Raw genomic sequence first — 18,608 nt, 5'->3', positions numbered from 1 at the left:
ATCAACCTAACAAGGAAATTATATAAATATCATGAGATTGATTCAGAGTCTCTCCTTTTGCATGTTTAAACTAAATTGGTTGTAGAAACTACCAACATTAAGACTGGAGACCAGTAATTGTACCTTGAATGCTTTTAAGTTTGTTAGTTTCCTTGTAGACCTCAGACCAGAAGCTTTGCACCTATAGAACAGTGCTGCTACAATTCATGGACAGATTCCCAATCCCCCATATTGTAAAGACTATGTTTGTATTTTGTGTGTGTGCACTAATGGTGTGCAGCACTACTTTATGTGCTTGTGTGGTCATCTAAGTGTGCTCAAAAAGCTTGTTCAGTCTTCAACAAGATGAAGATTACATCTCACTGCTTTGTAAGAACTAGCATCTTCTGAAATAACAAAGGACAAAACAACAGCATGAGTTTCCAGGGGAATTATGCTTGGACAATACTTCCGTACTTACTAATGCCTCACCAGCTAAAGAACATTGACGTTTATTTTGCTGTTTTGAAATTCACGCCTGAGAAAGATAATATTAAGCCACAGAGTTTGGGTTTGTAAAGAAACCAACTTTTCTTCCTAACAAATATGTTATCCTTTGATTATGCAATGATTCAATAAGGCAGCAGAAGATTGCTCATATTCTGTGAAACCATTTCCTGCATAGCTGTTTGTTGGGCACTGGAGAAAGTGCATAGCTTGCATCTGAGTCTCAGTGCTTTGTAACTGGTGACTCAAATGGCAGCATCGAAGTCTTTCCTCTATACTAGGGCTGTGTGAGACCACAGAGGACACAAGTCTTGGATATGACATCTTTCAGATGGGATTTAGAATGGAGACATGCAAAGCAGTGGAAAGAGGCCCTGCAGTGGCTTTCTGGATTTTGGTTACATTCGCTATGAGGTTTGTAGGTTGATGGCACTGACAGCAATATACCAGGTGCTAACAGACACTTCAGGCAACAAAATTAATAATAAATATGGTGCCAGGCTATAATGAAACACAAGGAGACTCATGAAAATCCCCAATATCATTATATTCTTTGGTTAGACGTGAGATTAAAAGATCTTTGCACCTTTGTATGAGGGGTCTTACTGTTAGAAATGCTAAAAGAGTATGCATCTCTGTTTGAATTTAACTTGTGCTTAATGTCTATGTTATGTAGAGATTAACTATAGAATCAGAACTGCTATCCACATTCAGATCATCCACTTAAATGCTGCCTTCAAAAGTATAAAGTTCAGTTCAGCCTATGGACCATCCTGTTATGGCAGACCTGGTTCCTTCAGCAATAGAGTAAGAGAAATAGGTGATTCAGTGTCGACTGGCTGCAGTAAGGTGGTCTGCATGTGTATGTTGGGGCACAGATGTGTCTCATCCTGTTTTAAGTGTATAGGAATGAGTCTTCACTTCTCAGTCTGACATTGTTACAAAATCCTAATTGGAAAAGGACCAAAAAAAGGCACCTTACCACATCTGCTGGGAATTAATCTGAAACAAGAAATATGAAACAAGCAGGGATAAGGCATCATTTTCCTGACTGTAAAACAAATATAGTCTTAAATTTAACTCTGGGGGAATCAAGCCATAGATCTGTACTGGGCAATTGAACTAAATGTGCCCCAGACTAGGCTATCTCTAGATTTGCCTTTAAGAAGACAGATAAATACCTGTTCCAAAGCGTGTTTTCCATTGTGGCTAAATTGCAAAGCAATTTCTCACCACTTATCACCCTGATCCATCTGGATGGCTTGCGGGGTTGAAGGAAGTGGGGTGATGCTGCAAGCTCAGAAGGAAACCAAAACAATACCAGGAACAGCTTTATGACACTCCACCATGAAGACTCAGCCCTGCTGCAGCCCCAAAGACTATCATGTTCTATCTTAGTGCTTCACAAATATTTTTGTCCAAGATGGTGTCCTCCCCACATCTGTCTATTAGTTTTGCAAGTTATTTAAACACATGCTAGCTAGGAGACAGACTCAGGTGTATAGTTTCCACAGAATGGACTGCAGCGCAAAGGCTGTTGGAGACCAAGGGAGAAATCAGATTTAAGATCAAGTTAATGATCCTGGCATCGCTGAAACAGCAGTTTCCAGGCCGAATTCCTGGTTATTTTAGTTCCTTTGCTCCCTCCATTGTCCCAGCCCACTCATCACCCCTGGTGCATGTGCATTAGTTCACACTTGGAATCTTTCTCAGCATGTTTTCCCTTGAGACACATCTATGGTTCTGGGAGGGTTTACTCCAAAGGTTTCTTCCCACTGACAGTACAGGTGAGATAACACCATCTTCCCTTCTGTATGTCCCGTACACCTATGTCAGTGGGTTTTGCATCCTGAAATACCACCCCACCATCTACAAACACAATCCCTCGTCCCAGCGCTGCAACCCAAACTGTTGGGTCGTGTTATGAAGAGTCCCCTCAGGAAACTGGGATGCAGACAACTGGGCAAACTTAGTGCTGCAAAATGCACACATGGATAAATGTCTTATGGCTTATAATGAAAAATACCCATTTACACTTTTACGTCTTGTCCTGGGCCACCCCAGGGTCCTGATGGAATGTAGTCTACCAGTGTTTCAGTGTTGATGTCAAACTAGGTATCTATTTTGTATGGGACAAGTAGCTCCTAAAAGGTATAGAACTCTACCTTCTGTCTATACAAGAGGCTAGAGTGAGACTTATTTTTAAACACTTATGGGAAGGTAGGAAAAATCCTACTCCTAAGGATTGTTCTCTGAAATTTGTTTGTTAAGAAAAGACCAGTGTGGAAGAAAACAACATTTTTCTATGTGACGTGATATTATAAATATTAACTAACCTTGCAGTGATTTTATACGTGCATAGTTGAATAGCATTTGAAAGGGCTGTAACTTGCAAATGTAGTGGTCTCAGTGCAAAAATCTCCTGAGACCTGAGAGGTTGTTTACTCTTCCCTCTCTCTCAAATATCTCAATACAAAATAAGTAGATTTTTCCCAACAGCACCAGATAAAATGTCAGCCAGCTCCACAGTGCTGTGCTCAGCTACTAAATCAGTGCAGCAGTACTGACAGAGAAGGAATTAAAATTGTCTGTGTGGTGGTTTTGTGCGGTTCACTTCAGGATATATTTGTAAGCAACACAGCAAGCTTGAATGCCAGCGGGTGGAAGAAACCCCACAAACCCACCTTCCTTTCAGGAGGGGTAGTTTGCTGTCAACACCTTCACCCCCCAACTTCCAGAGGTGATAAAAGTTCAAAAATCCCTCCAGAGGAGAGGGGGCTGCAGGGAGAAATGCAGTTGTCACCAGCTCTCTCAGCAAAGCACAATAAACAGTCTCATGACATCATAAAAACCGTGACAAAATCCATTTACAGTGGCGTGTCCACAAACTGCCGCTCAGCCTTCCTGTAAGCTCAGATAGGCAAACATTGATGTGTTATTTTAGGAGAGAAGGTTTAAAAATACTGGCGGGCAGCTGGTAGAAAGGGCTGGAGCTTTCCTGGGCCAGCAGACATGCACATGGGGAGCCGAGAGCTCGGGCAGCACAAGAGCTCGATTGTATCAGTGCATCATATCCCTGTGCTCATAAATAGACGTATTATTGACACATAGACACTTATATTTAATATTAAAAGTGAGGATTTATGTAACTTTAATGCAATTAGTAGCAGTTTAGGTGTGTTTTTTCTTAACTAAGTGATAAAACTGCTGGTGTTCTGGAGTGGAGCACGATGACAGAACAGCCTGTTTGTCTCTGCTGTTTACTCACTCAGGACAGGGAAGGGTCTAAAGAAACATCTGGTGTCAGCTTTTTTCCACAGAGAAAAAAAAATTAAGCCAGTAAGATTTTTAGCCAGAAAAGTGGGTTTATGAGTCATGAGCATTCCGCTAAAAATCACAGGAGTTAGAGAAGTGAAGACCAACGATATTCGATGTTCGTTCCTGCGTCATCCAGAAACAAGAAAAGGATGTTCTTACACCTTTTTTTTTTCTTTTTTTTTTCCTTTTTTTTTTTTTTTTTCCCCAATCCCAAATATCTTGATTTACATTTTCAGCTGGGAAGGAGGTTGTGAGAAATTTAGGTGCAGAGGCCAGAGGGGAGAGGAGGGTGGGAGCTGGGCTGGCCACAACTGGCAGTTTACAGTGAGCAGGGAGTAATGAGGTGGCAGGGAAATTTCTTCCCCTCCGGCTTCCCTCTCCACCTCCTCATTATTATTTTTTTCTACTTTGAAAGAGGGTGAGGGTTTCAGAGAAGCAATAGAGGCTTTACTTGTCCCTCTCACTCCCCCCACAATCTCTGCTCTCTCAGCCCTCCCATGGGTCACCCCAGGCTTGCCCACATCCCAGTGGGAGCTGGGGTCAGACAAAAAAAACAGGGGACGACTAGCCAAAAATCTACAGCCACATGGTGTTTGGGGCACCCATCACTTCTCATTAAAGCCTCAGGGCCATATGTTGTGATACACCTTGAAGCAGATTCCCCATGTAGATTTTTATCGGGGCTATGGGGCAGTTGATATGAAAACCCATCTTCCACTAAATGTCCTCCCCCCACCCCCGCCCAGTACCACAGCTGCCTTGCTGGGAAATCCTGTAATCTAAATACAAGTTTAACACCATCCATCAAAAGGAGGATGTGAGCAGCGCTTGTAAAAAGTTAATAACCTCCATGGTGGGACAGAGCAATGTGAAGGGAAAGTGCTGAGTAACAGCCAGAAGGAGCCTTTCATCTCCAAGTGAGCTCAGTGACGGGAAATGTGAAGTTCACTTTAGTTAATGGCAGCTTTTTAATGCCTTTCAAAATTATTATGGGTAAACAAACAAGCAGAACAACTCAAATCTGACTTTTCTGATGTGAGGGCTTGGGGGTTGCTTTGTAAAGCTCGACATTCTCCAACTCACCTGAACAAAAAAGTTCAGTTTTCAAGCTAGAAGTAAGCTACCAGGGTAAATGCTCATCTTCCCTTGGCACAAACAAAAGTCTATAAGCACATAATGTCTGTCTTAAAAACTGGAGAGCAAAACGTAAGCCCAACATACTTTATATTTATTTTTCTTCTGTGTTAAGAAAACCTCATAAGTGCTGACATGCAGTTGTTGCCTTCTGAATTGTTTGATAACTGCATCCTCTTTAAAAACTGAGCAGGCAGTACGTGCACTGGAGCACCTTCACTTATTTTGGTGCTAAGCAGGGCTGTGAAAGGTTTTGACTTGAGTTTAAAGAAAAGCAAACAATGACTGTTGCTTTTGAATGCACAAGGTGTGTCATAAAATGCACAAAACAAACCATTTACATTGCAAAAAGTTGCCCCAACTATTGTTTATACTGGAGGAGAAATTAGCACATTCGTATCCTCTGGCTAGCAGATACCATCAGCTGCAATCACTTGATGCTCATCAGTGACACTAGAAGGGGACACTCTTAAAGCTGAGGCATGCAGATCGATTTTTATTTATTTATCTATCTATCTATCTATCTATCTATCTATCTATTAAAAAGCAGAGTTTGTACCTGTTTTGGTTTACTACAAAAAAAAAAAAAGTTAAAATTACAGTAAGTTTTCCAAATTGATGTGAATATTGTGTAGAATGCAATCCAAAACCTTGTGATGTGTTTCTGTTGTGCATCTGCATTTTGTGGCTAAGGTAGATATGCCAAAGAGGCACTGTTAAAGTATGGGTTAAATTGCTGTATATCAGTATAAATCTGCTGAACAGATTTATAAATCAGCCTGATTTATACAAACTGAGACTTTAGCTTCTGATGTGTCCTATTTAAGGCTTCTTTGCATTCATTGATCAAAATAAATAAATAAATAAAACATTTGAAATTGGTGGATTAGTGCTGACAGATTGTCTGTTCCTAATGACATTCCAAAATATTTCTACGGGTGGGTGTTTTGGCATACTACTTATCTTCAATTTAGGCTCACCACTAAATCTGGGACTAGAAGGAGCTTTGTCTCAGGCCAAGATGGCAGGTAGAGAGGCATTTTGCTTTTATGTATTGCTGCTTGATGTGTTAGGAATGCCTTGTACTTTTAACCAACCTGATCCAGGACACCGCTGATGCCTTTTCATCCTCCTTTTCTTTCCAGGGGAAGTACTTTATGGCTGCGGTGGATTGACTGGTCTTTCAGGCCACCTGCACTATACAGACTTGCTTATGATTATGGGCTAAACTAATGATCCAGGTGGGTTTCTTCAGTTGCATGTTTCCTAGTAAAATATAACAAGGTAAAAAATTGCTCTTACCTTAAATCAGTAGTCCACAGCATGGACCAGCCCTAAACCACACATTGTGAAAGGGCTTTTGAAAGTGTTACTGTATTGAGAATGTGAGAATGTGCAAGTTTGCAGCTGGGACAGGATGTAAGTGCATTTAGCACGTAAAACTTGAAACAGAATTTAATCTTTCAGATTTGTCATATTTTCCTTAGGCAGTTTGATTATTTTTTTTCTTCCAGAACAAGTATATGAGGGGAAAAATACTGTTAATTTAGAAATATCTTAGACCAGAGAGTATTTTCAACACATTTCATCCTTGTAAAATTTTTGCTGAGCCTAGTAAAGAAGAATAATTGATAAACTTTTATCTCCTCAAGTGGAAAGTGGAGGAGATGTACATGGGAAGGATGGCACAAAAGATAAAGCAAAAGGCGGCAAGACACAATGATCCATGGATACTTTAAACTTACACATCAAACTGATCTCAATGTCCATTCAGAAACTGGAGAAATTTGGGACTGTTTCCAGATTTCACAATTGGCTTCTGTCTCATCACAAGCCAGGCTGAGCCCTCAGACCAAAACACTTTCAAACTTTGAGATACCAGCTCAAACCCTCCAGCCTGTGGTTGTCTCTGGGCAAAATAGGAACATTCATTAAACACTAAGTGCCCCACTTCCAGCCTGGGATATACATCGAAGCTTCCCATTGAAGTGTCGGTTCCCACAGTAGGACGGAGCCCTTCGGGGAGGTGTCAGTAGTCAGTAGCCAGTTGTCAGGATAATTCATTGCCTCGGGGGGAAATCTGAGTTGAGAAGCAGCAGTATTCTCCTGTTCCGAGGAGGTCAGCCACATCAAAGCAGAGATGTGCGGCCTCTGAGCGGGGAGGAGTGGTCGCTGCTCTTGAAGTTGCCAGTTTTCCTTCTTCTATACAGGCTAGGGAGTGGCAGGGGACGTGTTTGAAGATCTGGGGAAAATCTGGGATCATTCAAGCTGGAGCTGAGGGACAAAGGAGAAGGGCTCCCATTCAGGGAAGTTTGATGGTTAGATTTGGCTCAAATGGGCTGGAAATCAGAGGGAAGGAATACAGTGGGGCATTTCAGTTTTACGTTGCTTTTGCACTAATACAGTGGAATTCACTTCAACTTCTCATTTAGATTAGAAAGAGCACATCCATCCTGCCAAGAGCAAAGGGTGTTCCAGGGGTCCAGACCGTGTCCCTCATGACTGTATGGATTAGCTAAGAACATCTTTCCCACTTTTTGAACTCAGGGAATATGGGATTGAAAACAGTTTGCTTGACTTTTTTTATATATATATACATATATACATATATATATATTAATCTAAACATAAGTTTATCATGTGTGAAGGAAAATGAACTTTACCAAAGAATCTGTGTTTGGTGAGAGAGGAAATGGACAGGTCTGGAGCCGGCAAAGGAGAGAACACAGTGATGGGAGAGAGAGCTGATCACTGGGAGCGATGTGATAGTTTGTGACCAGAAAAACTGAAAGTTTCAGAGTGTTGTTCATTTCAAGTTTTAAAAGCTGGTCATATTCAGAATCCTTAATGATTTATGGCTAGAAAAGTGATCCCTATTCTTCCCCTTATATTGAAACATATATATATATATTTTATATAAATCTCACTTGCTCACTCTTTGTATGCATATATGCACTTATGTATTTTTAAACTAACCAGCAATTTTTGCCTTAATTTCCCTCACTTAAAATGTGTCTGTCACCAAGGAAGGAATTATCTGAAAATGTCTCCCTGGTACTGAGTGAGCAAACGAGAGAAGATGACCCTGTGTCTGGGAGACTGCTCTGGCAAGGGGGGAAGAGAGTCCAAGGCATGGATGGTGGGAAAGGATTAAAGAAAAAAATAAATAAAATAAAATAGAGTGTGTGTAGGGACAGGAAGATGCAGGTCAGTGCATTAAAATGGATTTTGTAGTTTGATTTACATGGCAGTCATGGTACATTTCAAGCTATGTTTTCGTATGGTCTTTAGAATATATTTGTCCGCTCATTGCATCTGCAGCCAGATTTACAAGAGCAGCTGTAACATTAAACGGGCTCTAAATGTGAGTTGTTTTACTGCACAATACAGATACTGCTGCATGTTTGAGTGCAACCCATTGAGAGGTTAGCCCTCTGGCTGGGTCATGTCACTGCTCTCCCCTGCTGTTAGTCCTGCTCTTTGCTGAGTTTTCCATGACTTCCCATCTCTTCCTTTCTCCAGCTTTGCCGTGCTCTTTGAGCACTCCCAAATGAAGCTGAAGCATGTTCACCTGGGATAAACAACCTAAGATGAGTTTGCCTGGCTTTACTGCAGCTAAAATGTGTGTAGGATGTAATTGCTCTGTAAGCAGGTGAAACAAGAAGGGTACATGTGGGGCAGTCCAGAGTTTTGATCTGGAACATACTGTGCAAAGGACACAGTGTGATGACATTTATCAGCACTGGGCATCTAGTTAACAACTCTTTGAAATGAATAGGGTAAATTACACCTCAAGCCTATTGTTTCAAGCAAAGTTGAAGCAAATATATAAACCTGTTCCACTCATTCCTTGTCTTTTCTTCAAGACATACATAGCTGGGAAATTTTTACTGAAATCTGAGTATCTAATGGACAAGGTAGCCCAATGAAATAATTGCAGGTGCCTAACACGGCCCTGGGAAATGGTCTTGCAGCAAGCCCATTTGCCAGCTGTGACAATGTAGACATGGCACCACAGTGAATTAAATATCGTAAGATAACCAGGTGCTATGTTACACCCTCTCCCTGGGTTCCTATGCCAAAAAGCTACCTGTGAATATTCTTGCTGAAAGTCAGCAGGGAGAACTCCAGCTAAATGGCCATGAGAGCAAAAGTGACAGACAAGGGCTTCTGAGTAGGTCAAAAGCAAAGAAAACTGATGGCATGGTATAAATATATTAAAGGAGTCAGAATTTCTGGCTGTACCTGTTGTATGGCTGTTAACCTATGGGACTGTCGTTCCCACAAATTTCACAGGTATTAAGCTTGATTAAAAACAACTAAAGGAGCATTTAACTCTCAAAGAATCCTTTCATTATGGAGAACACTGAGATGCTTGTTACTTTTACACTTAGTGAAGCACTTAAAAGACAGTTGCTGAAATACGTTGCACTCCGGAGTGCAGCTCAGCTAACAGAAATTACCTGGTTTTGTAAAATCTTGTTTCAACACCAAATCTAAAAAAAAAATAAAATAAAATAAAAAATCAAAACACACCCTTTCTGGAAGTAGCAGTCATATCTTGCCTAAAAGTGTAAGGGAATCAAGTAGGCTAAAAATGATTGGAGAAAAAGCCCCCATAGAAATTCTGCGTACTTTGGCAAGAATTATGTCAACTGTCTGATCTCTTCCAGCAGAGAAGTGGAAGTTTCCACCCTAAGCTCAAATGTTGGTACAGGAAGGTAAAAGAGCAAAGGAAGGAATGAACTGCTCATAATAAGCCATTCATTAGAAAATAATAAATAGATAAAACAGAAATATCATAAAAAGTACTGCATATAGCAAGAAGAAAGCTTGCAGCAGAAGAATAATTAGCACTTCAAAAAGTTTTTATTAAAATAAACAAATATAGAAAAATCAGAAGTAGTATTTCCTCAGGCAAAACACACATTGAATTTAGACCTGTAGATGAGTTTAGTGCCTCCCCTGCTACTATGTATATGGGCTTAGGACCTCACAAGACTAGACACAAACCTATGTAACACCGGGCCAGAAACTTGTAGTAGTTTTATGCGTAGTTATATTGGGAAAAGCCTACTTATGAATGTAAAACTAGGCAATTTGAGACCAAATTTTATGAAGTGCATGGGCGGTGGTATGTGTCAATTAGGTCATTCCCATTATCTTAGTGTCCCTGATGAATTGGAATATACACAGCTTGAGTTCATTGAGACCCATGTCAATCTAGAAAACAAAACTAAGGGAATCATCTTTTTTTCTAGCTTACAGATAGGCAAACTGATGCAAAGGCTTAACAACACAGACCCAAATTTTCATTTCTACACAATACTTTCAAAGAGGATGAAAAAAGCTCTGAACCACCTCCAAATCATGCTGTAGGAGCTACCTTAGATTTCATATTCGCAGATTTGTCCTGTTATGCCTTCAGCTCTGGTAGCTGAAACAGCTGGAAAAAAAAAAAAAAAAAAAAAAAAAAAAAAAAAAAAGTCTTGTTGGAAAGAAGAGGTGAAATTAAAGATTCAATTGCTGTAGTAAATGTAGAGGGGAAAGCAGAGATCAGCTAGGGTGTGTGAGAACAGAGAAAGCCTCAAAACCATTATTCGCCTCCATTCCTTGAGATGTAGTTGTGGTACTTGCCTTTGCCTGAATTTGGAGGTCTGGACTGTTGCCTGGGAGCCAGTCAATGCTCGGGGAAATGAAGAAGGCTTAATTTACAGAGCAGGAGGTAGCCTGCCTAGCTCATGCATGTTCTGTTGCCTCTTACCGTATGTCTATAGATCTGTCCAAAAGAAAAGATTTAAATATGCATGCTAGGTAAAACGTCCTTGAGCATTCACTGAGCTAACCAAAAGCTTCCTGTGGACTGCTAGTGACTCTCTGAGATGTGGGAGGCTAGATAGGACTGGAGATTGGCAACCAAACAGCATCATGAAAAGGACAATGGGAAAAGCAAGGAAGGTAGAAAATAATTAGTGGCACAAGTGGTTAATGTGAACAAATCCTGTCAAACTACTCAAAACCTGCTGTTGTGTAAGAGCATAAGAGGGGGAAGCTGTAAATATGCTATTTCTCATTTTGGTGTTACTTTCAAGACTGTTTGCAGGACAATGTTTTGAGCAAATTTTTGATCCAAAGGATGTTGTTGGCTGAACTTCTATAGGGCATATAGTTGGTAAAAATATATAGACAACATATATATGACATCTGGTTAAAAATAAAATAAAGTAAAATAAAATAAAATAAAATAAAATAAAATAAAATAAAATAAAATAAAATAAAATAAAATAAAATAAAATAAAATTGTATTTCAATCAAGGTAAGTCTTAGCTAGGACATAATCAAGGTCTGTCTGGAATCCATTTATTGTTTTTTTTTTCAATGGCATTTGAGGATCAGGTGGTTGAAAATGAATTCAAACTCCAGGAGCTGGTAACAATGTCACAGAATTTGGGTCTATCATTGTCATCATACAGCATGGGTGATGCTTGTCCACTCATTTGTGAAATATTTCACCCAGTTTTATAAGTGCTCCTAAATCCTAGAATTCCTTTGGAAGAAATCTAATTTTGCTGAATATTTATATACAGAGGAGCCATATTTATGGAGTTGCCAGATGTCTTCAGATTTTGACATAGAAGATGTCTTTTGAGGAGTCTTATTTTTACCAGAAGTGTTCTAAATGGGAGCGCATTCATAGGGCTACAGAGTTTCTTAAACAGTTTCTTATGTTTCTGCTAAACACAAACATAATTAGGGGTGAGTTTAAGAAAAAGAAACTCAACAGTGAAATTATAGCCATTAGAGATTGAAAAAACCTCTTCAGTGCTCTTCAACTTACAGTTAGTGTATGGGTGGAAGTTACAAGCAAAACTGCAGAAGTTACAAGCTAGACTCTGCCTGCTGGTCTTGTTTTTAGCTTTTTTCTTCTGACCACAATCAGTTTTTGAGGGTTCTCAGGGTTGTGGGTTGGAAACTACTTTTCTAAAGTATTCTGTTCCTATCTAAGTAATGTGACACCATTCCTCCTAGCGTTTTAGTGTTTATATGTTCCTGTTTATAATGAGTTGTGGCTTGTCTGAGTTTTACTGTTTGTATGAACGTAATGATATAGGACAATCCATGGGGGGAGGCAGTCTTCTGCTCTTGGATAGACTCACTCTGGTGCAAGAATGGCTTTTTTTGGCTTTGATTCCAAATAGCATAGGTTTAAAAGGAAAAGCAAACAACAACAGGTGTGCCTGAGTAAACTCCCAGGAGTGTCATTGATTAAATAAATGATTAAAATAAATGACTTAGCATATACTAAATAAACTGACATGTGTAGACAAGGCTTTAAAATATGCAGCTCCTCCCTTTCAGAGGTTTGGCAGCAACAGCGAAGGACAGTCCTAGCTGGATTACAATCTACGTGTATCAGGGCAAAGACAGTGTCTTCTGGATGTGGCAGTAACTCTCGAAGAATAAATATCCCTAGCTTTTGGCTGCTGTTGCCTCCACAACAAGGATCATACAAGGGACTGAGACAGCTACTTACCTGAACATCAATACTCAGATATTTAATCTGAAGTTACCCATGATGAACATGGTTTGCGTTAACCTGGCTGGTTTTGTACTGAAGCAGGAGAGGACACAAAGCATAAAACTGCCTTTGGCTAGAAGTGTAACAGTGGGAGTACCTTGCACACCTTAGCAATTTTTTAATTGATCTAAGATATCTGGCATGTAAAAATGGCTTATACATCAGTCTTCTAGCAGAGTATTGTCTAAGTCAAGTTATTTTAGTAGCTTACCTTATACAAACAAGTAAATGCAGCTCTGCTATTACACAGTTCTAGAGCACAGTGCATTTTGCAGCATAAATGGATCTGAAGAATGAGTCATTTTTCTGCTTTTTTATCTACACGTGTCCTTGCATCCTGATGACTTGTCCTGTTTGCAGACAAGGGGACAAATCAATGCCAAATTATTCAATACCCATTAAAATCCATAGATCTTTTCAAACATCTGCTTATGCCAATGAATTTAATGTAGCTGAGCCTAAAGGAAGGTTTTTTTTCCAATTATTCTAGATGCAAATGTGTTGGATAAATGCACAAAATAAAGGCATCACTTTCCCATCACTAGAAATGTGGCCTTGTCTGCCTTGGAAAACATCTGTTTGCTGTTTATGCAGCCTTGTTTAGGGAAACACAACTGTTCAGAAGAATACCGGCTCAGTTTGAACTTCGGGGGCAATTCAATTAAAATGAGTGTTAACTACTGGAATTTATGGGGTGTTTCCTGCCTAATCTTATGAAACATGATGTGTAATTGCTAATGGTGGTTAAGACTTTAGTTTTATACCTGCCTGGCTTTGCTGATTTAAACGGAGATGTAACACATTATATTTGAGGAAGTGGCTGAACAACAAAATGACGCAGGTGTCTCTAGCAGTGATGATGAGTTTCTTGGGGCTTTGCTTACTAACACACAGTGTGTCATCCAAAAGTCACAGGCAGAAAACCACAAACAAAACAAATTTTTTCTTGATTTTCAATATGGGGTTGATCAGAAAACTGCATATAATGCTGAGGAAGTCAAAGTTGATGCCAGATACATTCTCAAATGATTCCATCACAGGTTAGGTGTTTCCAAGAAGACAAACACAAGGTAGGGAGCAATCAATAGTGTGCACAGAACATGCTCCTACAGACCAGCACTCTCCACATTTACCAATGTGCTGCAGCAATGTATTACTAAGGAGCGCATTTCCGCTGACAGATTCTTTCCACCACAATTAGAGAAAGAATAATGGCTGAGAAACAACACCCATATGTCCCCATTAACTTTGCAATCTGTCTAATCTGCCTCCTTACAAAGCCCTCATCACATCTCAGATATTGCAGCAATAACAGAATGGATTAGGCAGACTTCAAAGCTGCAGGAGAAACATGAACATTGGTTCCCAGCCATGATTAACTTGGCCAGAACCTCACACCCCTTTAGAATAATTAAGAACATAAGGAGCAATCAGATCAGTGATAAAGTAAGAGAGGGGCTGAGCTGGCAGCTGTGGACAATATGCATTACCCAACAGGTACTTATATATAGATATAAATATACGTAATATAAATATAAATATATTTAAATAATAAAAATAAATAAATATATACGTAAATATGTATATAGACGTGAGATTCTGGGCAGCACACTGCTGCGGGCACATGGATGTGGAGGTATTTTAATCACACTTGCAAGGAACACTGCTCTCTATTTGATTGATAAAATCATGTGTTTTAGTCCAGGAACTGAGTCGAGCCAAATGGCCATCAATTAATTACTAGAATTAAAGACTAATACATAAAAAAAATGTAATTAATGGATTTGGCTGCTGCCTTTGAGCATGCTTGTATGTTGCAGTATGTGTTAAGCACCCATCTGTGTCAGCAGAAGAGCAGTGAACTACTTCCAGAGGGGCAAGAGGCCTGAGCATGCACTGCAGCAATTGCTCTCTGCATAATGCAGTATAGGTACACACCCATTTTCCCAGGGGGAAACAGGCTGATGTGCCACTGCCTCCAGGCAAAGCAGGTGGAGTAATGCTCATCGACCACATAGCGATGTGCCATCTAGGGTGATAGCATATTTACAGCTTTCTTATGCTGCTTTTAGCAATGAAACCTTCACTTCTCCCTGCACTGCTGCAGGGCCAGATGTCGCACTTCCACACCTGCCTTCTTTCCTTCCTGGCGTAGATGGGACTGGACATACAGCATGTGCTGTTTTACTGCTCGGGTAATTAGTATAAGCAACCTATGCGTCTGTCAGGCACTGGGGTTGCTTCACATGGACATATGCAGCCTTTCAGCCAACAGCCAGCTCCTTGTTTAACCAAGAACAGCCCAAGGAAAATGGGGCTGGTGGCATGAGGCAGCTGTTTTGGCTCTGGTCTGTGCCAAGTCCTGCATGAGGTAGAGAAGGGACATGTCCAGGAGCACACCTGCAGCCAGCCCAGTTTAATTTGCTTTGCAGGAGGCAGTACATACTCGTATCTTCTCCCAATGCCTGCGGGATGGCAGCTCCTTACAGCACGCTTGTGGTTGTGAGAGCACATCTCGATCAGACTTTTCATGTGCAAAGGGTAAACTGTGTTAGGAACCTATGCAAAACCACAGTGGAGTTAAACTGTATTAGGAGCCTATGCAAAACTACAGTGGAGTTACTAAATCAAAGCACAGTTGCTTGTATTTTGAAAATGCATTCTTAATAGATGCTTCCCACAGTTTAAATAGCCAGCTCGAAATCTCAGTAATTCACCTTAGCTCTCCTGGGTGTCATTGAGCACACAAGGCTCTGGTTTATCTATAAGACTGTCCTGAGCAGTTAAGGTACAGATATATTTAAAAGATTCTTTGAGCAGCTTTGGGCATGAGTTTACACTGCCTTAGTCATCGTACATTGCCTCTCAATGTTTCCTCTCCTACCCTGTGGCAAACACAGTGTAACTGAAGCTTCCAACGCTCCAGGCTAAGCTACCTCACACTTAACTGCAGAGCAAAGATTTGCCCAGGGCAGTCCTTATGGATAGTCTGATGCACTGTAAATTCACATCTTGGCTTATCTTAAAGTAATTCATGTCAAACTACAATGTCTCTGGCACAGATCAACATAAAAGTGTCACGTTCCTCTGCCAGTTTGATTAAACCCATTTATTATCACAATTTAAGTGTAGCTTTCTTCTTTGTTCAAGCCAGTAAACGGGAGTTCCAGTTTTACTGTGGGCATAATTTCCTAAGAAACATAAATCAAATAAAATAGCAGTTATTCTACAATAAGTAAAATCACAAAGAATTCGGTTACATCAGATAAACTTTCTTGTGCAGACAAGGCTTTCACAGTGCATATGTTTTTACTGTAATGTAAACCTGGCTTATACCTGTTTAGTTTTCATATTTGACAGAGATTGTAATGGATAGAAGTGACCAAAGAGAGCTCATAATGATTCAAAAATTAAATTCAATTCTTATTCTTGTTTTGCATTAAACTCCTGGGACATAGGCATGGTGAGAGCTACAGGAACACCTCTTTTAGGTGGTTTTGTCTGAACTTTCTCTTGGCTGGAATCAAGCACCACAAATTTTGCACCCAGACATGTAATCTCCTCACACGACGTGCTCAGCCAGATGGCAGGTCAGAGCAGTAACGTTTCCTTCTCTCCTGTCTCCAGGACAAGTTGCCAGCACTCCTTGGTGGTCGTTTTAAAGACAAGATCAATTTATAAAAATAACAAGGAAAAAGAATCTCTGCTTTGCAGCATTGCTTCAGCAGGTAGCTTTAACGTGTGTACTATCTGATAAGATTGTGACTTTCAATGAGAAATATAGACATATATATAAAATCACAGAATGAATGCCACTTGGTATTTGAAGAAGTCTTAAAGGCTGAATGGAAGTAAAACTTCTGCATGAACATGTCATCTTTATAAATAATAACATCTTACCTTTCTTTTTTAATATCTTCATTTTCCCAGATTCACTGTTTCTGCTTTTCTCTTCTTTCTGTAGTCTCACATGTGATGTCTTCTCACACAACTTATCCATCATGGTCGAGTTTTGTGTACTCTAAAATGGTGCTTTTTTAGTCTGTGTTAACATTTCATTTCTCTTGGAGGAACCCTCTCAGCATCTTGCAGAGTTTCTCTTTCAATACTGGTGTATCTTCTAATACATCTCATAGTGCGGTCATGGTTATCCAGATATCACAGATGCTGGCAGAAACCAGGCCAGCACCGACTCTCGCTGGCAAGATGTAAGGCAACGAAGAAAGAGGGCAGATGGAAGTCACTGGTGATCCTCGACATCAGCTCACTGAATGGTCTCAACCGATAAGCTACATTAAGTAAAAAAAAAAAAGTATAGAAAACATAAGCAAAGTTTATGGGAGCAGACACAGGCAACAATGTTATAATGAATTTAGAATAATCTGCCCATTTAATCTGTTTTCAGTCCCATCCACCACAGTTCTTTGTGACCACAGGGTTTTATGTATCCATGGCAAACTGTAGGATCAAGGCATAATTAAAATTTTCTCTCTACTGAAAATTGCAAAATAGATAATTATATGAGCAGAGAACTTACAGAAACCAATTTCCTGTGATTCACTTGCACAGTGTTTCTCCTGTGTAAGTTCTGTGTAATTATTATTTTTTTAAAGATTAATTGATGGTAGAGATCACACCTAAGATGTACAAAGCATCCTAGTTTCCACTGCATGTATCTCTCCTAACTGTGCCCAACATTGTTTGCGGCAGAACTATCTGACCCAGGGCAAAAACAAGCCACAGACCATGCTTACACTCAAACAGTACTGAGTATCATGTACCAAAGCTCAGACACACGGCCTGCATCTCTTATTTATTTAGTGTAAATGCAACTACAAGGCCATTTTCCTCTATGCAGTCACTGGAGCTTATGGAAATTTCAGGGCTATTCTAGGAGAAAATTCAAGATGGATTTCTTTGGGAGAGACAGAATCTTTTATTATACAAAATTACATAGCTGGAAGAAGCAGGCCCAATTTGGGGCACTTATCCTTCCATGGGATCTGAAACTGAAGCAGCAAAGTTAGGCCAAGGGTAAGATGGGAAAAAAAATGCACTATGTTTAAGTTAATTGTATTAACTTCAGAGAAAAGTGCCTCTTCCAGCAAAGCCTCAGTAGTACCAGACCTCGTCAACTGCTCTTGATGTATTTTGTCTCCTCTTTACCATCTTGTCTCTTGCTAAGAATAAAATTCAGACGCAAATTTTTAACAGACACATTCGCAACAGCTTGTGCATCGGGACATGTTTGGCAGTACATGTCTGACAGGATTTTTTCCACCTCCTAGAAAAGTTCTGCTAAATATTCATGCATTCCCCACTGAAAGAAACCTGATTCTTGGCCAAACCAAAGCTTGTTAGCAGTCAGAACAGGAGGGCTCCTTCCTCTGTGCTGTACCTCTGATTCCTGCAGGTTCTGCTTCACACCTGTTTTTTGCAAACAGATGCCTTCAAACCCAGATTACTCTACTCTGGAAATGGGTTATAACCTGGGATAGTGTCAATTCATTTTATTTTTTTTTAATATATAACTTTAAGTTTTCTGTAGAATTTATAGTTTGTGGGAGTTCCTTATAGTGTTTGACATAATCTATTAGAGGCTGAAAAATACTTGTGTTTTTTAAGATTTTTTTTTTTTTAAGCACAATTTTTTCTTTTGTTATTCTCTCTCTTAACTGTGAGACAGCTCACAATTACATTTGGTATTAATGAAAAACACATTTTATTTTATTCTGCAAGTTGTTGAAAATACCACAAAATAATTTTGAGATGAAAACGAACAGAGGAAATGTTATTTAAGAACTTTTCTAAATTAAATTGATTTTTATTTAGGAATACAATTCTTTAAGAATTGTTCTGCAGTCTGCTTTTCTGTTGCAACCTTTATTTTATTTTATTTTTTGCACGACAGTAAACATGAAATGACTTATTCCCTGCAATCCTTCTGCCATTGCCAGTGGGGATATAGGAGTGGCTGTGCTTTTTCTGGGTATTTAGTACCAGCTGCTGGCGAGCTATTTGCACTCTGGGTCAGGGAAGAGGCGTGGGGAGCAGAGATGGGAATTGGTTTCAGTCTGGTAGGACTTATCAT

General features: G+C 39.8%; 1 long non-coding RNA gene across 1 annotated transcript in view; it reads right to left on the bottom strand.

Annotated features, from left to right (window-relative positions):
* Positions 1–16,814, bottom strand: part of LOC119716098 (uncharacterized) — a 32,695-nt gene extending 15,881 nt beyond the window's left edge. The window contains exons 1-2 of the long non-coding RNA XR_005263791.2: positions 16,418–16,814; positions 12,729–12,867 (exon numbers count right to left, since the gene is read on the bottom strand). This is a non-coding gene — a long non-coding RNA (uncharacterized lncRNA). The remainder of the gene's footprint in view (positions 1–12,728; positions 12,868–16,417) is intronic.
* Positions 16,815–18,608: the final 1,794 nt, after the last annotated feature.

Source organism: Anas platyrhynchos, chromosome 2 (assembly GCF_047663525.1).
Source record: "Anas platyrhynchos isolate ZD024472 breed Pekin duck chromosome 2, IASCAAS_PekinDuck_T2T, whole genome shotgun sequence".
Taxonomy (NCBI): Eukaryota; Metazoa; Chordata; class Aves; order Anseriformes; family Anatidae; genus Anas; species Anas platyrhynchos.
This window is presented reverse-complemented; position numbering and strand designations above follow the sequence as displayed.